General features: G+C 38.6%; 1 protein-coding gene across 3 annotated transcripts in view; it reads right to left on the reverse strand.

The window, feature by feature from the left end:
* The window catches only part of arpp21 (cAMP-regulated phosphoprotein, 21), a 101,784-nt gene extending 76,693 nt beyond the window's left edge, over window positions 1-25,091 (reverse strand). Inside the window, exons 1-2 of one of the 3 annotated variants that reach the window (XM_039737266.1) lie at window positions 24,972-25,090; window positions 23,221-23,272 (exon numbers count right to left, since the gene is read on the reverse strand). The gene's annotated coding sequence lies outside the window, so the exon portion shown is untranslated. Of the gene's footprint in view, window positions 1-23,220; window positions 23,273-24,971 lie in introns of all 3 variants that reach the window. The other 2 variants (XM_039737268.1, XM_039737265.1) reach the window with 2 other exon arrangements.
* Between the last annotated feature and the right edge of the window lie 2,474 nt (window positions 25,092-27,565).

The following is a 27,565-nucleotide window of genomic DNA, read 5'->3' on the forward strand; positions in this document are numbered from 1 at the left end:
GGAGATGGGTTGTAGTGGGGGGACTACAATTCCCATCAGGCAGCAGGAGTGTGTTTCAGCTCTTGGTTGCATTTTCAGTATTCACAAATTTTTGAACTGGCCAAGGTGGGATCTCATTTAACACCATGGGTACAGCAATCCTTCTCGACTAATTTGAATAACAATTTCATTGCCTTGCTGGGTTACAGCTTTTGTCACTGGGTTGTGTTTAGCTATGGTGAATTTCCAAAGAACAGTTTTGTCCCTTTAATTTTCATCTAGATACTTTCTGAAAAATATTCACATTCAAAAGGGGTGTGTGGTGTTGCCAAGCCCGTAATATGCAATGTGTCTTTCCTTTAATCTCCAAATAATGCTTTAAACTTCATAACACCCATTTTAGCAAGTTTCACAGTGCTGAAATCACACCAATTTCATGAACTATTACTAGACTATTTCGCTCACCATTACCAATTACTTAGTAATGTTATATTATACAAATAAACAGCAATATTCAGACCACCACTTAAGGGCAGTAGCAGCCTGGTTTGTGTTGGTCAAATGTGCAGATAGGAATTTCATTGTACTGTGTACATGTGACAATAATTCTGAAAATTAGCTGATGCATACCTTACATTGTTTGAAAAAGCCAATGGCGTTGTGCATATCATAACTAAGTGCAATAGTGATAAGCCATGATGAAATAAAATGAAACATGATTTTTTATCACATGCCGAGTTGCTGTACTGCATATGGTAGAAAAACAAGGACAGAGAAAAGCATTAGTAAAGTTTACTGTCTTTTGATGGCAGACATTCATTCAAATCCATTTTATGATGATGCAGGTATACATTCTGATGCCAATGCAGTGTAATTACTTGTAGTAATTTAAAATTTACATAGAATTAATTTAGCTTTTAATAATATTTATAATATTATTGAAGACCTCCATTGGTGCTGGATTCTGTAATAATGTAAAGACCTACAGTGTTGTCTGTGAACCCTAATCCCCTTACCTCCCCTACTGTAGGACCCCACAGGTCCAAAGAGTCAATTAGTCAACAAGCCACCCAGTCTATGAATCTGAGATTAAACATCTATTTGTAAAGCCACACTAAGTTTCTAAGTTTGGAAATACAAAAAATAGCATTCACGGTTCCAACCTAGCAAGAAGTTATAGCAATTCTGGAATCCAATTATACTCAAAAAAGAACATATTCTCAATTCATGAGAGTGGAAACATTGATACTTGTCAGAGACTTACTGTAGGTGACAAATGACGCACTAGCATTTTAATCAGCAGTGACAAAAATGCCAATATTTAAAAAACATAAATATTTACTTTCTTACCATAACCCATTATACCTGCAATGCCAGGTTTTCCCATTATTATAAAATATGTCAATCCACCTATCCTTTTTATGAACAAACTTAATCCTATCGAAGGTCATCCTGAGCCAGCGCCTAACCTAGGCATGAGACGGCAATAAGTCAACAACAGGACATTACTCCATTGCAGTACGCTGTAAGCTAAGTAACACCAAGCTGGATGTTAAGAAGGTCAACTGTTTTAAATTTTCTTCACTACATATCCTCATTAGACTCACTCATGCATGTTTCACTTGACTGTTGATGGTGCCAATGTGTAACTGAACCCTGGAGTGACTCTCTGATGCTTTTATAACTACACATACAAAGAAAAACATACTGTATAGAAAAACAAAATGCATAAAATTTACCTGAGAGTTTGTCTTTAAACTGTGGAGGAAAACTATGCAATTATGTAGAGAAAAACACTTAAATGTAAATCAATATGCCAGAGATGAGAACTTGACAGACCTAACACATTTATTTCAAATCTCAGATCCTGCTGACTACTCCAAACCTTTCAGAGAGTCATGGAATTGCTGTAGCTACTTGAGTTTTCTCTTAGTCCCATGTTACTTTTCCAATGTCATAGCTCAGAAACATGGGCTTTATAGTAGTAAATGAAGCCTGGACTAGGTACGTTTCTCTGCTCTTTCTTTGCCAAATGGAATTTAAAGACTGCAACCATTATTGGCATGCATTTATCTTCATAGCTTCCTGTGCATTTATTCACACCCTGCTACTTATTTACAAGCTTCAAAAATCAATTTTTACTTTCATCCTGTAATAATCCATACTCCACTTGTCTACTTTTGCACTCTATTGTAACTTGTGGGAAATATCCATCCATCCATCCATCCATTATCCAACCCACTATATCCTAACTACAGGGTCATGAGGTTTCTGCTGGAGCCAATCCCAACCAACACAGGGTGCAAGGCAGGAAACAAACCCCTGGGCAGGCGCCAGCCCACTGCAGGTCGCGCACACACACACACACCAAGCACACACTAGGGACAATTTAGAATCACCAATGCACCTAACCTGCAAACTGTGGGAAATATGAAGATAGCAAATCCTAGAAAACTTTCTAATGTCATCTGGTTATGTTTTCTTTATCAATTTAAAAGCAATGTAAACTTCAACATCTCTCTGATAAAACATAAAACTTGCTTATTTTAAAAGTCTATACATGAACCACTGAATGATCTTAAAGCTTTTCCATCTAGTGTAACTCCAGACTTTTATAGCATGATTACCATATGCCTAAAGTTCAGGTGCAACTACTGTATACTACACTATAGTTTATTGCAAATGTTCATACCCCATTGCATACACTGTACTTTTAGTCAGAAACAATAGGATAGCCCTAATGTGCAATTCCTACAGGCTGACTTCCTCCTCAGAGTACTCCTTTGTGATTTGTGTCATTCTTCATTGTTCAAAGTGATGCTCCATTAACAGTCCTGCATTTAGATATCAGAAGAAACAGAGGCAGTTAGTGTACTAGAAGACACTAATTCTGCATTTAATCTTGCATTGGCCACTCAAATGCATCATCTAACAAATTATTACCACTTCATGATACATGTGGGATGACTTAGGGACATTTGTGTTGGTTAGAATAACCAATGGGGGCTGGATTGTCTTTTGGCCTTGGAACCCCTACAGATTTTTTTTCCTTCAACCTATCTGGAGTCTTCTTTTTGTTTGTTTGTTTGTTTTTTCTATCCTCCTAGTCCTTTGACCTCATCACCAGACTCATCCTTAGAGACTTACAGTATAACACTATATTAGAATCCTACTCTTCTACTTGATAATTATCTGTTAATAAGGTTGTTTACATCAATTTGTTTTTCTTTTATTTCTTTGTTACTTATTCTTTAATATTATTGTTTAAGCTTATTTGTTTTTCTTTACTTGCAGCTTTCTCTTTGACATCTTATAAGGCACTTTGAGCTATATTGTTTGATGAAAATGTGTTATATAAATAAATGTTGTTGTATGTGAGTGATTATTCGTACAATATTTTCAGTGTTTTCATATCTGCAGAATGCATAAAAATAAACTGTAGTTCACCTTTCCCCATACTTCCCTTGTGCAGTACAGAGAGTCACTGGAGTGTTCACTTTGAAGAAACTTTTCATTCTGAGATGCCCCAAATTAGTTAAACTATTGCTTTTTTATTTATAAGGCAACAGTCCCACTAAAAGTGTCAGATACACAGCACTCCCCCTAAATTTGATATTTTGAATCAAACTGGGATTGGCCTTTGCTTAGTTGTCATATTTTCCCATTAAAACTGAATTTCTATGTGTCACTCCAGTTTATGAGCATTGTAAAAAACAAATATTATGAAAGGAAGGAGTGTCACAACAGAGGAAACAGAAAATGCAGGATGTAGCATTAAAAACACAAAAGGTAAAAGTCAAAAGAATGAGAAACTGATGCCTAATAGTGTGGTGCAAAGAAGCACCCTAGAAAACTGTGTATCACAGCAGACAGAAGAAGATATTAGCAAACTAGACAACTATCATGGTTAATGGATACTTGACTTGAATGACTTGAGAGGAGCTACTATATATATATATATATATATATGGTTTATGGTTCTACGTTGCATATAAACTGTAATGTTTAATAAAGTATAAAGCAGAGTAGTGGTTTAGAGATTAACCAAGAAAACAGGTTTATTTTTATGGCATGTAATTGTATTCAGAAGAGAAGCTATATACTGCTGTTAATAAAATAGAAGAAGTTGTCCATGGATTATTGAGAAGTACCACAACTGATGCCAGAATGCTTGGCACATAGAAATCCATCACACAAAAAGATCCTTGAAAGCATTTTTATGCTGGAGCATGTGGAGAAGCCAAGCTCCACTGAGGAAATTGCCTTTTTTCTCTGCTAAACCATGTAATTGTTTTCCGATAAAATCACCTTTGCAGTGAAACGAAAATAACACACTTGTCATTCTCCTAAGTTCTCCCAGGCAAGTATGGTGCACTGTGGTACAGAGTGTGAGGCGTGTGTCAAAAGCAGCAGTCCTTACAAGGATCATTCATCCTGAGGCGCAGTGGAGTGGACCTGGCAGCCTGCTGCTTAGCTCAGCCTCCTTCTGTCCTTATAGTACTCTTAGGCAAGGCTATGAGCCAGGTGGTTTCTTTTCCTGTGACACATCATATGTTTTGAAGCTCAGACAAAGAAAGGTTATTGGAACAAAACAACTTCTGCCCCCTCCCTCAAATTCACCATATCCTCTTTTCAACTCTCTCTGTCTTAGTTTATCGGCCATTTTCCAGATTCACCTGGGTCAAATATTGGGGGAATTGGAGTTTTTTTACAGATGCAATTCCTGATGTCTGCTATTTTTGGCTAACCTTTATGAAAATGCAAGAGGTACAGCAACTTTATTCTACCCAGAGGTCACATGGATTATCCTCTTGGCAACTAAGGAGGTATAATATGACAGGTGACATCAATTCATCAGACAGCCCCTTACATACATCATTACAATTTGGCTTTTTCTTACAATAAGTGCATACTCAGAAGAAGCAGTACTGGTGTTCACGACTTATTTTAATGTTTTAACTGAACCACTATCCTTCATTTTGAGCAGCTTTTGGTGAGACAGCAAAAAATAAATTTGATTGCACTAATACAGCTATGCTGCCAAATCATAATGCCCTAGAAAAAAGCTAAATCAAATACCAATATGCTGTCTTGAATTCTGTGAGCCCCTGTCTATAACAATCTACATTTTTTACACACCATAGTCTTTTTTTCATCAACAGTAAATATTAATATTAAGAAACCCTTGCCATTACAGCCATCAAGGAAAATCAAACAAGACCATTCTGTTTATTTGTGTGGTGTCAAAATGCTCTCAGACTTAATTTCAATAAATTCTTTTTCGACTGCTGGTCAGCGAAGTGCAAAAGATCTCCAACATTATGTACTTTGGACATATGAATGAACAATTGGTAGATAAATACATGCAGTAAACTGCACAGTAATCTTTATATATAACACGCTACCGTGGCTTTTCGTTTGTCTGTCCATGACTTTAAATCACATGTAGCTTGCAAACCATTTGACCTATTGACCTGAAATTTGGTACACATATACTATGTGATGTCTAATACCCGCTATCGGGGTGTTGATTGACCTCCAAGGTTATTCCTCTTTTTATTTTTATTTTATTTTATTGTAGAATGAACTCTCTGCAGAGGACAGCAGGGTGGCCGTGTGGTGCATGCGTATGGGTGCCGTTCTCATCTCTACCACCTTCGCCATCACTTACCCTACCTTTTCATATCTTGAATCATTCTTGAGGCAGATTGAAGACTTAAGTGTTAGCTTAAGTGAAAAATTAAGGACATACAAGTCAAGTGTATTCACTGCACATTATTGTGAAGTGTTCCGTTACTGGTTATTATATATTTTTGTCATTAGTTTTTTTTGGGATGCCAAACACAATTCAAATTACTACTTTCTGGAACATATCCTGCCAACTACTCTTTTTCAGTGCAATATAGGAATTTTTGTCAGCAGCTTTAACATTAGCTGTCACATTCCATTACTGAGTTAGAAGGAGTAAAAGTACACTCACCTAAAGGATTATTAGGAACACCTGTTTAATTTCTCATTAATGCAATTATCTAATCAACCAATCACATGGCAGTTGCTTCAATGCATTTAGGGGTGTGGTCATGAACTCCAAACTGAATGTCAGAATGGGAAAGAAAGGTGATTTAAGCAATTTTGAGCGTGGCATGGTTGTTGGTGCCAGACGGGCCGGTCTGAGTATTTCACAATCTGCTCAGTTACTGGGATTTTCATGCACAACCATTTCTAGGGTTTACAAAGAATGGTGTGAAAAGGGAAAAACATCCAGTATGCGGCAGTCCTGTGGGCGAAAATGCCTTGTTGATGCGAGAGGTCAGAAGAGAATGGGCCGACTGATTCAAGCTGATAGAAGAGCAACTTTTACTGAAATAACCACTTGTTACAACCGAGGTATGCAGCAAAGCATTTGTGAAGCCACAACACGCACAACCTTGGGGCGGATGGGCTACAACAGCAGAAGACCCCATCGGGTACTACTCATCTCCACTACAAATAGGAAAAAGAGGCTACAATTTGCAGGAGCTCACCAAAATTGGACAGTTGAAGACTGGAAAAATGTTGCCTGGTCTGATGAGTCTCGATTTTTGTTGAGACATTCAAATGGTAGAGTCAGAATTTGGCGTAAACAGAATGAGTACATGGATCCATCATGCCTTGTTACCACTGTGCAGGCTGGTGGTGGTGGTGTAATGGTGTGGGGGATATTTTCTTGGCACACTTTAGGCCCCTTAGTGCCAATTGGGCATCGTTTAAATGCCATGGGCTACCTGAGCATTGTTTCTGACCATGTCCATCCCTTCATGACCACCATGTACCCATCCTCTGATGGCTACTTCCAGCAGGATAATGCACCATGTCACAAAGCTCGAATCATTTCAAATTGGTTTCTTGAACATGACAATGAGTTCACTGTACTAAAATGGCCACCACAGTCACCAGATCTCAACCCAATAGAGCATCTTTGGGATGTGGTGGAACGGGAGCTTCGTGCCCTGGATGTGCATCCCACAAATCTTCATCAACTGCAAGATGCTATCCTATCAATATGGGCCAACATTTCTAAAGAATGCTTTCAGCACCTTGTTGAATCAATGCCACGTAGAATTAAGGCAGTTCAGAAGGTGAAAGAGGGTCAAACACTGTATTAGTATGGTGTTCCTAATAATCCTTTAGGTGAGTGGATATAGTACCAGCAATGAAAACTACTTCTCAATTAAATTGCTGCTGTTCTGAGTAAGCAATGCAGTTAAAATGGTAAACTTAATTCTTTCATGGATTTGTCTCACCACTTAAAATTGTTAACTCTAGTCTCCTACAATTTCTGCCATATTAACTTATGACTTGTAAAATCTACAAATACTGATCTTCCCAAGACTGTCTTAAGACTGCTGTAGTTAAACCCCTACTCAAGAAGAATAATCTTGACCCATCTGCTTTTGAACATTTTAGACCCATCCCTAACCTGCCTTTCTTAAGTAAAATTCTACAGAAGGCAGTCATTATGCAGCTAAATGACCACCTTAATAAACATGCTATTCTTGATAAGTTTCAGTCGGGTTTCAGAACAAATCACAGTACAGAAACTGCATTCATTAAAGTAGTAAATGACTTGCAGGTGAATGCAGACAGAGGCCATTTATCTGTTCTCATCCTCTTAGATCTGTGCCGCATTTGACACCATTGATCACAATATTCTTAGAAATTGCCTTAGTCAATGGGTGGGCCTCTCTGGTTGTGTCTTAAATTGGTTTGAATCCTACCTGGCAGGTAGAAAATTCTTTGTTAGTTGTAGTAATTACAACTCAAAGACACATGCGATCTACATGCTTCCGTTAGGTCAGATTGTCTCGGGGCATAACGTGAGTTACCATAGCTATGCTGATGACACGCAGCTGTATTTATCAATAGCACCTGATGACCCCAACTGTTATTTCACTAACACAAGGTCTACTTGTGTTTCTAAATGGATGAATAGTAATTTTCTCAAGCTAAATAAAGAGAAATCACAAATTTTAGTGATTGGCAATAATGGTTATAATGAGGTTATTAGAAATAAACTTGATGAATTCAAGTCAAGAAGGAGGTAAAGAATTTAGGGGTAACCGTTGACTGTAACCTGAATTTTAAATCACATATTAATCATATCACTAGGACAGCATTTTTCACTTGAAAAATACAGCAAAAGTTAGATGTCTTATATCATTGAAAGATGCTGAGAAATCAGTTCACGCTTTTGTTTTCAGTAGACTAGATTACTGTAACGCACTCCTCTCAGGACTACCCCAAAAAGACATAAATTGTTTGCAACTAGTGCAGAATGCAGCTGCTAAAATCCTAACTAGGAAAAGAAAATCCGAGCACATTTCTCCAGTTTTGATGTCACTACACTGGTTACCTGTGTCATTCAGAATTCACTTTAAAATACTGCTTATGTTTTACAAAGCCTTAAATAATCTCGCTCCATCTTATATATCAGAATGTCTGACACCTTATATTTCAAATTGTAACCTTAGATCTTCAAATGAGTGTCTGCTTAGAATTCCAAGAGCTAAACTTAAAAGAAGTGGTGAGACAGCCTTCTGCTGTTATGCACCTAAAATCTGGAATAGACTGCCAATAGGAAATCGCCAGGCTAATACAATGGAGCACTAAAAAAAAAAACTGCTAAAAATTCATTACTTTAAAATGGCCTTCTCATAACTTTATTTTAATTTAATCCTGATACTCTGTATTTTTAATTAATCATCATAACAATTCATGGTGGGTCTAAAATCCGTACTAATCCCTACTCTCTCTTCTGTTTCTTTCCGCCACCACCACCTAATCAAAGCACTGTGATGTCCCTACATTGATGGATTAAAAGCTAGAAGTCTACATGACCATCATCATCAAATCCTTCCATGAGAACCCTAAATACAAGGAGGACTGTTTCATTTATGTTAGGTAGAATGCCCAGAGGGGACTGGGCAGTCTAATGGTCTGGAATCCCTACAGATTTTATTTTTTTCTACAGCTGTCTGGAGTTTTTTTTTTTGTTAGTTTGTTTTTTCTGTCTTCCCTGGCCATCAGACCTTACTCTTATTTTATGTTAATTAGTGTTATAATTTTTTAAATTCTTACTTTGTCTTTTTTTCTCTTCATCATGTAAAGCACTTTGAGCTAAATTATTTGTATGAAAATGTTTTATGTAAATAAATGTTGTTGTTGTTCTCAATGCTCCATTGCCCTGCTACATATGTGACAGTGAAAGCTATTTGTGCCATTGTGCCCTCAAAATCTCTCCACAAAGCTCCTTTGGCTTCAGGCCACAGAAGTGTCTATTCTCTCATGTCACCTCTCCCATCCCTTTGTCACTGTCACTGTGTATGGTGATTGTATCACCCTGTCTCCAGTTATTATTTTTATGTACAATAAATCTGTTGCTCTGCTGGATCCATTGTAAACATACTAATTATTTTGTAAAATACTTTGCAAATGTGTCCACTGCTCAGGGAAGTTTTACAAATTGTGAAAACAGTATATCTTTGAATTCTTCTTTTTATTGTGTCTAAATATTGTAAGTGATTAAGTGAGTAGTAAACCACATATATTACAGGTCCCAGGTTCTCAGATTTTATTCAGTGTTCAGAAGATATGGGTATGCCACTCTGGTCACAGTCTTCATCTTGTGCTGCTGTCTTCACACACAAACCAATTTCATGGATACTTACAGCCTGTCCTATACAATCTAGTATAGAATCAAAGAGCCTGAGCAAGGTCACCACTTGCCTGCTGTCAGCCATGACATTACAATGCTACAGAACCTTAAAGCAAGGATAAAATGAAAAATGAAACTCAAAAAGCAAAAGAGAGGATTTTAAATATAAGATTACCATTTTTGATGCATAGGTTCATTGTTACATCGCACCAAAGTCAGTGTACCTACTCTCAAAACAAACTCTTCGAGTTAACAAGTCATCTTATATACACTTATTCCCTTTGTTGTCCTTTTAAACTTTTTGTTGGTATGATTTTTCTGGTAAATTTTTTTTAAATATCATTATATATTATATTATCAAAGATTAAGTATCCTGTGTTTGAATATTATGTCTGGTCATTGTCTGTGTGGAGTCTGCATGATCTCCCAGTGTCTGCAGGTGTTTTTCCTTCACATCAAAATGATTTATATACCCTAAGTAATGTAATATTCTAAATAAATTGGCTCCATGAATGTGAGTGAGCCCTGCAATGGAACAGTGTTCTGCGAAGGGTTGCTTCCAGCCATGCACCTATTAAATGTTCTGTATTACAAATTGCAGGTAAATACTGCCAATGAGGATGTATTATCTGGAGGTGATGAGCCTGTAAGGTAATTCTGGTATTTCCTGTCCTGAAGAGAAACAGTTCTCACTAAGATGAATGCAAAAGAAAACAGCAAAAAATATATATATGTGATAGACATGTGTCTGCAAGAAACAGGCCTTTAAGAAATAAATTACACTTTTTGAGAAGCGTACTACCGACATTCAATACATTGAATATATCACTGTTAATTGATGAAATTTTAGTACATTTTAGACCACTTTAAAAAAGAACACTTTGAAGGAAGGTATAAATTATTAAAATTTCCAGCAATAAATACAGAAAATGCTTTGTGGTAATGCCACAAGCACTGGTGTGTGATATTACAAGCCCATTATGCCAAGTAGATGAAATTGCCCTTCAAGGTTCAATTACAAAAACGCCCAAGAAACAAAACACAAACACCACACCACACTTTGTGTCCATTTTTCACTCATTACGTGCCTTGTATGTGTTGTCTTTTTTGTTTTTTTTCACACAAGCCTGTATACCTCTGAACGAAATCAATCCTAACCTACACTGTCATTTTGCTCTTCCGATTTCTGACTGTTTTGTCTATACTGAGCCACTTCTAGATTCCTTGTACTGAAGGAATATGAGTAGCTGCTTGAAATTAAAGTCATATGACTTAAAAACAATTGTCAATCAGGACCAGATAATTCTACTAATCCATTGGCTACAACCATTATGACACCATCGACTAATAAGGCAGTCTAACAGGACAAGCATCTGGGTATTCTGTTCCGATCTCCTGCCAGTTCTACTACCAGCTGGACCTACAGTACATCTCCCCTTGCTTCTTGTTTTTTTACCCCATTTATACATGAAAGGGTTAAAATGCTTCCCGCTGTCCAGACTTAAAGATTGTTCCCTTCTGCTTCTTCTGTGATCTGAAAGTGGATACCTTTTTTATAGGGAGTGAATGACACTATGCTTTGTTTCTAAAATGAAGAGTATTAGTTGACACCCTGATCCTGCCTCATCAATATCTGTCTCTTGTGGAATTTGCATGGTTTGGTCTGCGTCCGCATGCATTTTCTCCCATGTCCCAAAGAGCATGCTGGGCTCACTGGCCACTGCATATTCTCCCTGCATGAGTGACTGTGATCCCCTAACACCATCCCACTCAGTCAAACACTCATCTCAAGCAAGGAGGATTCCTGCCTTCCACCCAATGTTACATTGTAAGCTCTACACCCCCATTCCCACAATTTTGTGATGAATTAAGAAAATTAATAAAATATCCTTTTTAATCCTCTATTTTTACAATGATGACTTAAAACTTGACATGCTATTGCTCAATTAGGCCACTAAAAAAACTATGATTGGGCTCCAGAATGAAGCATGCCATTCACCACAATATTACTGAACAAGCTGAAGAAGGCACAATGAGTGTAAAAGCTGCATGTTTGTGGCCAGGGTGCTCAATTTGTCTTTTTCATTAATGAAATTCTGTACAAAAAAAGTCAAAGTTCAGAACAAGTCACTGACAGCTCTAGCCGTGCAGCCTGTCCATATGACTGCTGAAGTGGAACATTAGTTGAGGTAATAGGCGTCTGCTCGTCCCAGCCTACTTTGCAGGCACTCACTAGTTGACAGCGCAGCTCTAGAGGCTATTATTCAGGGAGAAGGAGAAATAAAAACAGAAGCTGAATCCGCACTAGAATAACAACGCAGCTCAGTGGGGAGGCAGGAAACAATATTCCTCAAGTAAAACGGCTGCTGCCGCTTCTCTTTTTGAAACCAGCTTTGCCATGTAATGAACACAGTGTCAGATGTAATTTGTTATGTGCAATACAGACTTAACAAGAGACGCGAGCTCAGAGAGAAGAGAGCTCAAATTTCTGAGGGCGTGCATCACCTAAGCAGTATTTGTAGGTAAGAAAAAAAGAAAAAAAAAAAAAACTTGCAGAAATTGGCCAACCTATTTGTGGCAAAAAGACTCCCATTGCAATAGCAACATGCAATTGTGTTTATCATTTATATAGCCTCTTTCACAAGACTTTCATTAGACTTTGTCTAAAAAGTGTATTGGGAGCCTCAGGCTAAAATGACATATGGACTGTTAAACTTAAAACACCAGTGGGCCCATTGCTATACAGAGTCCATTAAAAGTGTTTCCGCATTTTATTGTTGTACAATTTTGAATCACAATGGATTTAATTCTGCTTTTTTGACACTGACCAACAGAAAAGGTCTCTTTAATGTCTAATGTTTAAGTAAAAAAATCTGTGCAAAGTAGTCTAAATTACTTACAAATACAAAACAAAAAATAATCAAAATCACCTCATTTAATGTCAGTCAGTCAGTCATTGTCCAACCCGCTATATCCTTACACAGGGTCATGAGTGTCTGCTGGAGCAAATCCCAGCCAGCACAGGGCGCAAGGCAAGAACAAATCCCCGGGCAGGGCGCCAGCCCACCACAGCTCATTTAATGTGACTCGTCGAAATCATCACAGTTGCAGTCAATTGCTTTAACAAGTCACAGAATTAGTTACATGGAGATCACATGTTCACAGGCAAGACGTTTTAATTGATTGTAGAATACATGTTCCTTATCTGGAAGGTTCAAATGGTGGTGAGTCAGTAGGGTGACCTAACTTACACAATGAAAACAAAAGAACACTCCAAGCATCTCTGAGAAAAAGCAAGGGATGGAGACAAGAAAACATCCAACTCACCAAATATCCCTTGGAGTACAGTTAAATCAGTCATTAAGAAATGGAAAGAGTAGTGCACATTTGCAGATCTGCCCAGAGCAGGTCATCCTTAAAAACACAGTCATTGTGCAAGAAGAAGAGTAGTGATTAAGGCACCCAAGAGACCTATGATAATTCTGAAGTAGTTACAAGCCGAAGTGGTTGAGATTAGAGAGGCAACAACTGTGATCTGGGTGCTTCACCAGTCGCAGCTTCATAGGAGAGTGGGCTTTTTAGCCATCACATTAAATGCAATATTTGGCGCAAGCAATACACTGCACATTATCAAAAACACACCATTCCCTCCGTGAAACATAGTAGTGGCAGCATTATGCTGTAGGGATGCTCTTCTGCAGCAGACCTTGGAAGCCTTGTGAGGGTGCAGAGGGTAAATAGAATTCAAATAAATACAGAGAAATCCTTTAGGAAACCCAATGCAGTCTGCAAGGAAGAATTGTCTTGGAAGATTTTCTTTCCAGAAAGATAGTAACTCCAAATATAAAGCCAAAGATATGATGTAATTGCTTAAATCAACAATGTTACTGATACAGTCAAAGTCCAGAATTTGTGGCAGGACTTGTAAAAGGCTGCTCAGTTACGACCCCAATACAATTTGACTGAGCTATAGCAGTTTTGCAAAGAAGAGTGGAGAAAAACTGCAGTGTCCTAAAATGCAAAGCTGATAGAAACCTGTGGACACAAACCTAAGGTTGTCATGGTTGCCAAAGGTGCATTAATTAAATAAAGGGGTTGAATGCTTATGCAATCAAATATACTGTGTTTAATATTTATAATTAATTTAGACTACTTTGCTGAGATTTGTTTTCATTTTGACATTACAGTCTTTTTCTGTTGATCATTTCCAAAACAAACAAATTAAATTATCCATGGTTCAATGTTGTATAATAATAAAATGTGAAAACTTCCAACTTCTAAGAGCGTGAACATTTTTTATGGGTACTTCAGCTGAGAGTCCATTTATGAAAATCACTCAGTACTCTTGAGCTCCTGAATTCTCCCACTGCTAAGTATGACTGGCTTGTAGAGGGATAGAAATTGGGAGTGGTTAAGTTTTAGAACTTTGTGGTTCACTGCAGAGGCAGATGACAGGCGTGTACGGGTGCTGTCCAAAGTGTCACTCATGAGACAAAAGGTCATAGAGCTCAGCCACCACCAGCAGATCAGAGGAGGAGCCGGTCAATGTTAACAAAGTGTCATAGGATTTACTAGCCTTGAATGAGATGCCCTTCAATCAGAAACCATCCACTTCCCTGCACATTGCTCTCTCCTTGCCCCCAATTTACTCAGCAATTCTTTAACATTTAAAAGCAATGGGCCCTTGATGCTCCAATGACATATCTGACATTTTTCAAAGGTGAACAAAGCAGGCACAAAGTGCCACATGTATCCTGGGAAACTGAAGCCTTGTGCTGTCTTGTGCACATTCCATACAATTAGGCATTTAACTCATCTAGACAAATGACACACAGAGAAATATAGAGGGAAGGGGCTTTAGACTAGCAACGTGTTCTGCTCCCTCCTCCCTACAGGGAACAACATCACTGTTTGTCTTACAATTGGTTCTAAATGGTGGTCCTAGATCCAAGCTATGTGGCTGTACTCAATGCTTAGCTAAAATACTTCCAAAAAATCTCCAAAGATGCAAAGAGAGCTAATAGAACTAAAGGACACTTATTAACCTGGCATCGGCAGACAAATGACTGAAGTCCATCCAGCAGGTGACATTATAAGGATTGACAAAGTAGAAGATAATAAGATAAAATTGAACCAGGCAGCAGAACAAAAGCAGAGAAGTGGTACTGGCAAAATTAATTCATTTATTTTTGTTGTAGTGAATGATGCAAGAGCCCCAGCTTTTCTTCATTCAAGGCAAGTTATTTAGAGGTTAAAGAAAAGCATACAAACATATAAAGTTTGACAAATAAGCAGAATCCATTCAGTCCATTATGCTTATTCTGTTACCTTGTAGCTAATTGATCACAACATCACAATACCATATCCAAACACATTTTAAAAGTTCAACCCCAATAGAAATTAATATCAAAGGCTGATGTAAAATCACTGTAAGTTGCAGCCCTGAGCCAGTGCCTCTTACCTAAAATAAACCTGATGGACTGAATGGTCTCCTTTGATTAGTCAGACATGTATTCTATATTCTTCCTATGACTTCTACCTATAGTGTTTTGTATGTACTGCAAACAAATGGGGCTCCAGCTGCTAAATCATCTCAAGTAAAATAAATAAACTAGCTTTGCTAGAATGACTTCACTGCCAGGTTCAGGTCCACCTTTAGAACTTCTCCTTTTGCAATACTCTATGCTATTACTTTGTAGATTGGCTCAAGCCTTGAGCCTGCTGCTGCCAGGTTTATTACTGTTCTTTAACTCTGTTAGCTATATTTGTAACTTAGGTTAGTAAATTGAAGTATTTTATGTCAGAACAGAACAAAGTCACACAGCTTCCTCACAATCACTATGTTCTAACATTTTCAGACATGGCATGAATTAATTCTATGAAATGTTCATAGTTTTTACAATTCTTTAGAGTTATAGTGCAGTGAACACACTTTAGTTGTATTTCTCTGTTTGTCTGCTTAACAATGTGCTCAAAGAACAGAATTAATATAGTTACTAATTATCAAATGTAATATATATGCACATGCATTTGTGTGTGTGTGTGTGTAGTATATGCACTGTAAAACAATCAAATACATAAACCTAGCAAGGTGGCATTTAAAGTAAATCAAGTACTTGAAGCTTTGTATCTACAGTAGGTTACATTCTTGAGATTTTCTTTTGTACCAAATAGACACAAGGAAGAATAACAGTGGAAGTACCATTCTGGGGTGCTACTGATGATCTTAGGTAGTTCCAACATTACCTTGGACCACAGCTTCATTCTTTACATACTGAGAGTATAATTAATTTTACTCATTACAATGTGGTGCGGTGTTGATGCCATTTTTAAATACTGCCACAAAAAAGCAGCAGTCCATGACTGTTGAAGTTGATGACTTGGGTTGTGTGTCTGTTATACTTTCAACTGTCACTACAGAGTTATACTTCTGGCACATAATACAAAGGTGATAAACAGACAGGGTCACATTATGATGACCAAAGGGCACTAGCATCGCTGTATGCCAATTATATGGAAGAATTAGTAACGCTGACAGAAGATGAATCATAAAGTAAATGGTCATTTTGATATATGCTGGCATGTGTTGGTTGTACAATATAACAATGGAATTGCATTGATGACAATGGTTGCAGGCAGACTCTCATATTCTTTCAGAAGGATCTGAGAGGCCCGTAACAACATTAAGGGAGGATAACAGAAGAGCAACAATGATGCATTCCCCCATCTACAACGTTGTAGCTCCCTCCATTCATCATCAAGTCAAGTTTCAGACCATACACCAAAAATTCACAGAGGTGCAGTTTAATCCATTATTAAGTATTCGTTTGACTACTTGCAGTTGTCAAATACCTGTTATATAGCCTGTTCTAATGTAGGCTAACATCAGATAATCTTGCAAAATATGTCTTGCTTCTTCACTGGGGATAATTAGCTGCAGATTGGTAAATGGAGATGATGCAGACAATGCAGACATTCTCAAACAGCATACCAACAGAACAACATCTGTCACAGTGTGGAGTACCACAGCTTGTCACCTCAGAAGCTTCCTTAGGACAGTTTGACCACACAGAGTACATATTAAGGATAACTTAATATTTATATCTGACCTTTAGATTCAAGCCTGCTTGTTGTCATTTACCAACAAGGACAATGAATGCCAGCCTGCATTTTTCTAGAATGCCTACATGATGTCAACATTTATCTAAGAACATTTGTCAGAAATTGTAGGAAATCACCTAAACATTCCAATATAATCATTGACTATCTGGTGGAGTAATTGCACAGTGCTCAGTTGGGTTCACCACATGACACAGTTTGACACATGTGACTCTTGTAATGTGTTGTGCTTTGTATTACCAATAACTGAGGCTTGACCTAGTACTAATGACACCCAGGTGTAACTCCATTCCAGGCCAATAATTCTTCAATAATTATTCTTTGGTCTGGTTGTGTCCTCCTGTGTCAATTGTATAAAATACTGTGCATGTTCTTTTTGCTAATTTTTACATGCTAGCATTATATTCCTATGAGGATGTGCACTTCTCTCCCGATACCCCATTTACCTTACTAATTATTTCAATTGAATGGAGCAGCAAGTCTCCTTATGGATATTGGTGTCATCTTCTTTTCTCTGTAAAGTGCCTTGTGATTGTCCATGTTGTCAATGATGTTATAAAATCAAGATTGACTGACAGGGTCAATCTGAAGATGCAGCATGTCCTCTCAGTGTTAAAATGACAACGCTGTCACTTTGGCAATTGATGTGTCTTCATTGGTATCCATTGGTATGGAATGAAGGAGCATCTCCTTTTTGTTTTTGTTTTGCCTTCAGACCCTAAACCAATAGATTTGTCAGCCTAATGTATTTCTATTTCTGTGTATTTGTCTTTTAGTGAATACAGAATGCCAAGTTAAGTCAGGCAATTCCTTAAACATCTTTCTATCTCAACATTTAATATAGAAAGTTAACGTTCATAGAAAATTAAGATAATGACAAAGATTACTAGCCATTTGAATCAATATTTTGCTTTCTATCTCGCTATGTCACATAAAGTGCAGACTAAAGGGGATGAAAATAAACATAAAGCCAATGTAGCTCAGTGATAGCCACTAGCATTACAAGCCAAGGCCCTCATGACCACTTGTAATTGTCAGAAGAGATTAAAGTTTCAATAATAAACAAGAAAGTAATACACAATAATCTGGAGAGCCACAACATTCCCTTTATGTCATAGACAAGGCAAAATCAGGGAACATTTAAATCCTCAAAGATAAGACAGTGAGCCCTCAAGCTTTCCAGGCACACTAAACCAATACAAATGTGGGGACTAGCAGAACAGAGGGAGGCACTAAACCTCAATGAATACACATTGGAGATATCAATGTGCACAAAGCACATCCCAGGTCACTCGAAATGCGTGCATCCCTTCCATTAAAATGCAGTACTGATGTGCCTGGACAATAACAGGGAGTAAATGAAGTAATCAATTATAGTCATTAAAAAAGACATGTCGCTGAAAGTGCAAAAAACAATTGGCTCATTTTTGCCTTTCGTTGCCCATTAGACCAACACAAATACACACAAGTCTGCCTTATGATGGATCTAATACTGGTAGGAAAAAGGCCTTTTAAACACATCTCTATGGACACACATGAGGGTCATCCTTCATCACTTACCCCTGCTGCTGTTTCTGCACAAAAATAGACTTCTTTCAAGAGAGTGAGCCTAGCACTTTATCCTTTTGGTCTATGCAGGAGGTTTGACCAAATCAGCCTGCATATTTTAATATTTCAAGGCACTATATTTGGAGAAATAAATCGGCCAGCTATAGCTTAAGGAGGTAATTTCGCACATAAGGTGCTGAAAATAGAGGCTATATGTGTATGTATGAATGAAAGTACACTAAAGGGCATCAGACACATATACAACTCTATGGGGATGGGCTCAAATTCTTCCTTCTACAAATCTAAAACCAGGATTATAAAAGCTAGATAGCACGTTTATTAGACATACGTATGAATCACAGGCATGAGCATCTCGCTGGGCATCGGCTTCATCGTCTTCATTGTCTCTGTGTTTATCAGTTGGTAGTTACTCTTTTTCACCAAGTCGGGAGAGGCAGGGTCATCTTAACTCATGGGCATGCTGGACAGTTGCCCGGGGGCCAAATGAGCATAAGGGCCCCATGCTAATCTATGTATGTTGTGATATGCTGAGTGGTGCTGTAGGCAAGGGCCCCAGGGCACTGCTTTGCCTGGGGTCTATAATGCTGTTAAGATGGCCCTGGAGAGAAAGCTATGCCACGTGAGTTCTCTGCAAACACCTGAAGTGCAGGTAGTCGCCCACAAATAAAGAACTCATCGATTCCACTGGGATTCCCTTGTGATGACAAACACTTTAATACTTCACGCAACTTGAAGCCAACAAGATCTGTAAAAAGTCAGACTTTAAGGCAGAAAGGGGCATTCTGTTTTACTCTTGACAAAGCGCTTGTGCCACTAATTGAACCAAGGCAATCTCTAGGAGTACAGGTAATCAGGTCTCCACTACATTAAGCCAAGTTCAGAAAGTGCCTAGTCGTAAATGATCTTAGTATTGGGGAAAAAACTCTTAGGATTTATTGCACTGTTTAATTTTCAGTTCACTCCATGATTTCAAACCATTTAATCTTCGTGTAATTTAGTACCTATTGTCAATTGAGCCTATTCACTTTTATATTTCAAAAGCAAACTTTTACATTTATGAGTGAAGAGGAAGACAAATGCATATTCTTAGTATTGCTAAGGCTATGACAACAAACATCGTGTCTTTTGACAGGGCAAAATAATTCATCTCGACTGTTTTCTAAAAAATTCAAACCATTTTCAAACTCGCTTAAACTAATACAGGGATATGATGGTCATTGTCTATCGCAGTTGATTTGTCAAAACAGGGAAACAAACCCGCAATGTACGCCATGCTGTCCATCGCAGAAAACATCCAAGTACAGGCTAGTAATCAAGCCATCGCCAATTAACCTGACATGTTTGGGGCCAGTATGACGCGGAAAAACATGAAAACCCACACAGACTCGGAATCGGAACGGAGAAAGCTCAAAAAATACAAAAAAGAAGTATACTTCTCACTCTAATATATATATATATATATATATGACAACCACAATTACTACCAGACTGGGAATCGATGGGATGGTTAGAGAAGCAGGGTCTCCCCTCAATGGAAAAACTGGCTTATTAGTTTCTCCCACCATATCCATGTATTTTTAATTTCTGTTTCGTTTTTATTGTTAATCGTATGCATGTCAGATGATACGCTATTGCAGAATTTCTAGTCTTAATAGCTTAGTATCATGTAATCAATGAACCATTATCCGCATTAGATGTCAAGAAGGAATCTTGCCGCACATGGACTTAATTGGAGGGAAAAGAGCCGCTCTTGAATTTTAAAGAGACAACACATTTTTCCAAAACGCAAGATATAAATAGAAGAAAATAAGTGGAAACTGCAGGTATCTCACTCACCTCACAAGCATTGGCACAAATGACGATCCTTTGAGTAACATGGATAAGGCATATCTTTTGAAAAGCATTTAAATAGGAGTAGCAACGATCACTGTCACCTTGAACACCTTTATGAGTATTACACAAAACCTAGCCTACTGCTTGCAGGCTCTAGTGGTTTTAAAGAAATGCAATTACTTACATTAAATGGCATGAGCATCATCCTGTAAAAGAAAACGCTATTCATACAGAAACTTGTTTTTCACCTAAATCAATGTAAACAGTGAGGAAGTGTTTTTCACTTTAGAGTGAGTATGAAATCATGCGATTATCTAGATTAATAAACATAACAGCTTTGTAAACTAGAATGCCGCAGCATCAGGAAATTCCTAAAGATATAGCGTCCCGTCCAGGGTTATATCCTTCATTACTGTGCTTCAGTCATCGAAACCCAGCAATAAGAAATCGAGCTCAGGACACAGACATTATTGCTCATTTTCCCCACACCCTGCTACGGAATTAAGAGCACTAAATGCTTATAAATCGTCTTTTCTATACGGAGTATTCTTCACAATACTGAAACAAAGAAAGCCGAAAACAATGAATCGCGAGAAATCTTCCTCCTCGGTCTCCTCCTCCTTCTCCTCGCGTCACGTGTTTCGTTTGCTGTGCCCTTCTTATTTTATTTAATTGGCTGTAGCTTTACTAAAACAAACAGCTGTGCAGAATGCGAGTAGACCCTCTAGGTGTGGTGCTTCAGTCAAACATCGTTCAAAGTAGAGGACCATTTCGCTTTACATATGTCTAGAGCAGGGTATGTATGATGTAGTCTAGTGCAAAAGCAAAATCCTCTGATGACATGCTTTTAAAACAGCAGAGGTCTGTAGATGTTATTTTCCGAGATTCGTGACTTGCTTTTTTAAAGACACCGTAAGATTTATTTTCTTGAAAATATAAACTATTGACTAATATGATCGGCGATTACATTTAAATATACAGGTCCAGTTCTTAATCTGACTCAGGCGGAAATTATAGTATCAATGAACTTAACCCTTATGTGGGTCTAGCAACAATGTTTCCCCAGTGAAGCAAGTTTGTGCCTCAAAAGCCAGAGCGATCAAAATCTGCTGGGCTCTTCATATATCACACTTATTGAAAAAACAAACAAAAAAAAACAAAAAAAAAACAGGGTCGAACAATATTACAAACCTTTGAACCAAAATGCCCTGCGCTCAGAGTTTGGGTACTGGAAAGAAAGAAAGAAAGAAAGAAAGAACATCGATTGCTAAGCCATCCTCCGGAGGAGTAGAGCAGAATGAATTAATAATTTGTCAGCCTTAATCAATCTTTATTTTGTAACACCTTAGAAGTTGTACAGCATATTATGAGAATGCTATAAAAATGTGTAGGAAATAACATTAATGAATCTTAGTACAAAAAAAAGAAAGACATATCTGTTTCCTTTAATTGTTTAAGATCGTCTCGTTGATGAGTAAATCGCACTAATGTCTTCAAGACTGTTACCTGCACTATCGGATTCAAGAGATATCAAGTCTAAGCATCGCTACTTAACTGCTTCCGAAACAAGTAAGCTTCTGGTAATGAACTGTTTCTTTTGTAGGTGAACTTCTTTTTCTCTTCGATCAAATAATACACACTGATTAATGAAGTACATCAAATCTCGCAGGTGATAAAATTTAAATAAAAACCACTCAGATATAGTAAGAGAGTCGAAGGTACATGAGGTCATGCTAAATTACATTTTGACAATCTCACTCAAATTCATGCTTAACAGTGATATACACGAAAGGAACGCACAGACAACGGCAATCTACGCATGCAAATACAAAATCGCGCAATAGAAGCAGACATATAAGCACGCGTACACATCCGTGCACTCGGTGATACAGGTATACAGACAGTGGAACACCCGGCACTGCGGCACACAGAATGACACGCATAGCCGAGACATAAAAACGCGTTCAGAAATTAGACACAAACCTGCGTACAAACACTGCCTCTTTGATCCTGGTACACAACACATTTATAATTTATGATATTGGTTATTAATCATTGAAAAATGCACCCCATTCAGAGCTGATCCCTGCCTTAATGAACTAGATAACGCGAAATTGATAATAGGATGGATAATTGCAATTTGATCAAAGTAATTTCGAACTCTCCTCGTGTACCAAACAAAGTAAATACTTCTGAATATCTTTTCGTACATTCCATTCACACCTGAGGCAACGTTTTTTAAGTGCACAGGGCAAAATTTTTCCAGAACTCGGAAACTAGTTCTCTATCGTGTTTTTGATCTGTCATAAAAATACATTTAAGAGAAAAGAAGTTTTCGATATAGTCTAAGTATTCCGGATTTTCCAACAGATTACTACAGTAACTTGTTTTCATGCCGCTTTATAAAATAGGACTGTCGAAAACCATAATTGAATTCAATGAAAATGTTAAACACATGAACCTTTTTCACAAGAGCTGAGCACACGTAAGTGTTTCTAAATATATCACGTTAATTTTTTTATTATCTACAGCAAGAGTCACTTATTGCATGAACCATTAAGACATGCGACACAAGGTTAACAGAGTGCAGTGCTTGCTGACAGTGAGATCGCCCTGTTGTCAGGGAAATAGAATGCAGAGGACGCCTTATATTATCAATTTGCCAAACTAATGTTTTGAGGTAATGTTCATAAGAGTTTTGAGACCAGAAGAGGCTTAGACGGCTCAACCAGCCCCTCGCATTTTACTTGATTGACAGGTAGAAAGCCAATTTAGGCTAAGCAGCTGTTCTCGCTCTCCTCTGCATCCTACCTGTCTTACCGATGCGGTATTATAAAGTTGGTGTGAAAGGGGGAAAGGCATGCATCAGCAAGCCAGACAACATTTGTCCCTTTCCTCGTTTCAAATGTGCAAGTTCAATTGTATTCATGACAGTCTAACCCATCAAATATTCGGCAGGCGATAGAACTTATTAGTAAATGAAAAAAAGTCAAAAAGAACACCAGCAATCATGCATTTTACATTACCATCTGCAATTCACTCTCAGCACTTGGCAGGCAGCGCATTTCATTTAGAAATCTGTTTTGCAAAAAAGTAGAACAATATTTAAAATAAGGCAATTAACTAAAGGAAAGTGGATGAAGAGATAGAGCTGAGCTGTGAAGACCACCTGGAAGAGGAATGGGGAAAAATATTGAAATGTGTACTTGATACGTTCCTGTTCACATATAACATAGAGCCCGAAATAAAGGTTCATGATGATCACACTTACATAATGCCTTGCAGTGGAAGTGTCCCTTTTACTCTATATACACGTAAAATGACAAAAAACAAAAACATAAAGACAAGAAAAGAACATTCAAGCGAAACACAGGTGACACCACACTACTGCATTTACTAGACACTATAAACACCAGTCTTTATTGCATACAATAAACGAACACTATCACATAGTGCCTTGTCTGAATACTAGATCGTAAAATAACTTCGATAGAAATAGATCGCGGCCAGCTTCCAGAAGTTTACAAGAAAAAAAGCACTTCATAAACCCGGCTCGTTAAAAATGACAATACACTGGTGCCATGCAAACCACCCAGAACCATATAAATGGAGAACATTTAATGCATAACCAAATATGCGCGTTCCCCAATTATCGCAGGCACGATATCACGACATGGGGCTACAGCTGAAAAGTCAGATTTGAAGAAGTTCCAATAGTTTCCATACAAGAGACTGTCCGTAAAGCAGTGAAAGTGAGTGTAAGATGTGGAGAGTCAAGGTGTTGAATCCAAACTCAGGCAATGCCAAATAGGCGATAGTAAGGATGGATAGACAGACCTACTTATTGATCCGGACTTTGATTGTGTGCACACATACAACTCTCTATTTGCATAATGTGTTGTTACAAATCCACGGGGAACAGCAACCACGACTGAAATATGAACGAAAAGTGGGCAGATCAGCAGTGATGCGTGCGAGCTTATACGCCTAAACGGTCAGGAAAACGCAACTTCTCTTAGCCCAGGTTCCGAGCGCAGAGTCAGTCAGCCGATGGCTTCGCGGTTACGATCACAGCTGACACCCTTATCCGGCAAAACCGTTCGGCAGCTGTAAACTGCCAGTGCACACACCCCTCGCCAGTTGACATGCAATCCACATTTCCCCCAGGAGTGTCTGGAGTCTAAACTTGGTGCTGCAGGCAGACCTTCTGTTGGCACATTTCAGGACACTGTCGGCGTGTGAGTGCAGCTGTCGCTCTCAGAGGAAGTGTTCGGGCACCTGCCAGTCGGGGACATTGGGAAGCATCCGTCCGTCTGTCCCCTCTCCTCTGTAAGCCTGGCACTTTTCGCAGCAGGAGTCACCTCCTTAATATCGCTTGGTAGGTTACAATGATGAGCTCTGAACAAACGTATTCCGTTCCCCATTCCAGGAAAAATGCCAAGATGTAATCCGCGGCAGGCAGAACTGATATTTATTTTAAGAAAAACAAGCACATCAATAATGCATGTGGCTCTGCTGGCCAAGAGAAAGAAAGAAGTGCATGTGTGTGTAGCTCCGCGCCCTGCAGTGAGACGTCCCTGTGTGGTGGGGCATTATATCCGCGACGTGCCAGGCATGCCAGCAGAGGAAACGACGCGTGTGAGACCGGCGGACACATTTCATGAAGCGCTCTGAGGAAACACTCATGCAGACTGACGGACAACGCAGACAGACAGGCTACTCGCCTGCCACTGAACAATGCGAGCGACATAGAGAGACACAACGCCAGTTGCTTTACCTTGACAAAGAGGATTCCTCTCCGGCGATCTTGCTCCGGTGTCACGGCGAAGCAGCTCTGCTGTGAGGCTGCCGAGTCCAGCTACATGATTCCTCCTGTTTCTCCCCTGCTGCTGTCAGGGAAGCGCGCGAGCTCACTCCACCCACGCGCGCTCACGCCCCAATCCACCCCCCCCCAACCCCCAACTGTTGGAAAGAAAGATATGCCTTCACTCGCGAAAGTCGCGAAACTAAGCAGAAACCCATTCAGTATCCCTTCAGTTCGGAAAAGAAACGTTAGGCTAATTGGCTACTGTAAATTGGTGAGTGTGGATAACTGACATAGGTTCAAAGGTAGGTTGACCTCCCTTTCAGGTCTGGCTCCTGTCTACCAGATTACCTATGGCCTCACCGCGATCCTACATATACTTGGAAAGTAGTTTTCAGAAAATGAATGGCTTTTAGTCGCCGGCTCGCATTTTGATCCGGTTGGAATGTTTCACTCAAAAATAACAAGGCTAAGTAAATGTTATGTGGGAGGATAACGCTAGGACATAAAGAAAGACTTGAAGAGCTGGTCAAGGCAGGAGACAGAGGGAGAGAGAGAGCTAACAATTATTCAATGTTTGTTTATTAATAAAATAAACAATTCAAAAGCCTGTTGTTGAGCAAACAAGGTAACAGTACAAACCCAAATGGACAAGGTAATAAATGAAAATATAACTTTAGATAAGAATGTAGTGTTAGAAGAGAAAGGGGGAAATCTAAACATTCCTGTTATACATAAGTAATAATAAATATTGCACTGCGGAAAAAGATAAATTGGCTTTAACAGGAGTCTTCAGCATACAGAAGTATGTGGGAGATAATTTCAGTGAGTTAATGTCAGGATGAATGGCTTTAGAGAGAACAGTGAAGAGGCTGGGCTACAGGCTTAAATTAAATGTTATGATTGATGGAGCTTCATGATAAAACACCTCAGGATAGAGAATGAGGTACAACAGTAAATGAGCATTCACCCAGAGTTGTGGAAGGAGTCCCCTGACTGTAAGAGAACTAATGTAATGCAGGATATGCAGGATACAATAATGGACTTGAACAGGTTGGGCAGGTGAGGGTATTAAAGAAGTTTGGGGGCAGGTTGTTAGGCTTTGTTAATGGTCGAGGAACACTTAACTTGAAAATCTGAGGGACATGGTTGATGACAAGCTGTGTAATAACTATTGGAATAAAACACATAGGACTACTGTAGCCATTTCAGATGTAAAATCATTGCTAGCTGGCATATTACTTGTAACTAATGAAACAATATTCTTAATTCAAACTAGCCAACCCGCGGCATACCATACGCTGCATAATCAGGCCGGTTTTTTAATGATTTTTAAGCACAGGAAGAAAATTAACTTTTGAAAAATCGGTAATGTAATAAATCAGCAAGAAAAGCAACATTGTAACAATGCACGGAACGAACCAACACACAATCGTCCGTGACTGAAAACTGGCAGACCGCCATCGTGCCCTGCCTGCTCATGTGCCCACCTCCAACTCGTCACTTGAGTCCTTGTCGTCTTTGCACAGTCCACATGCACCTGTGACTCACATAGACTTTTCATTGCTCTGTGCGGTTTTGGCTGCTTTTCTATATATAATCCACCAAGACACCCGACCATGGTAGTAGAGTGAATTGCTGTATGTAGCGTGTAAAACAGTTTGCTATGGTGCACAAGGTCGTGCGTCGTAACCGAAAACTCAGCTTTTAAAGACTGCTTACTTCATTGTGTTTTAACCTCAGTTGTAAAGAATTGTTTTAAGGATCCCATGGGATACCCCTCGCAAACTGTTTTACATGCTGCATATGGCGATTCGCCTCCGCGAGAAACATGCATCTATGAACAGTCAACATCGCTCGGAGGTGCAAGTGGTCTTTACGACAGACGAATATAAATGACGCCGTTTTTTCTGTGTCGCCGTGTCCGAGTTGGTGGGCGTGGCTCTGCGAGTTGTTGTCGTATCCAATGGTCTTGGAGTTGGTGGGCATGGCTCCTTCCTGCGTGCACCATAGGTGTCTTACTTGTCGGCGGCTTAGTGAATCCACACCCCATCCGGCGTGCTTTCCATGGGTGTCTTGCCTTAGTGAATTATATACAGGTAGATAATAACTGACTCTAATACGCATCTTACAGGTTGTAAAATGCATATAAACAAACAAACACAAATGGATTGATTTCCAGATGAGTCTAAATACCACAATACACCAACTTTTCCCTTATTGATCTGTGTGTCTTTTACAAAACACAATTTTTAAACATCTTAGCATTCCATTTTAAAATTATCCATTAAAATTTGCTAAGAAAATTATATTATGTTTGCTAAGAAAATTATGCTAATCAAATCTCATGCAAAAATCACAGGATGATTGTTGTAATTATGTAATACTATGTTTTTGATTAATTATTGTAATGGATTTTGTATGTAGTATTGTGTGTTTTGGTTCATGTGATCATCTTCTGATGTATTTGGCAAAAATGTGCATGAATTATTAAAATTCTATCACAGCAAAAACAGTATGCGGGTACATTTTGTCACATATGTAAAATGGCAAATTTCATTTATGTA

The sequence above is a fragment of the Polypterus senegalus genome, chromosome 15, assembly GCF_016835505.1.
Source record: "Polypterus senegalus isolate Bchr_013 chromosome 15, ASM1683550v1, whole genome shotgun sequence".
Taxonomy (NCBI): Eukaryota; Metazoa; Chordata; class Cladistia; order Polypteriformes; family Polypteridae; genus Polypterus; species Polypterus senegalus.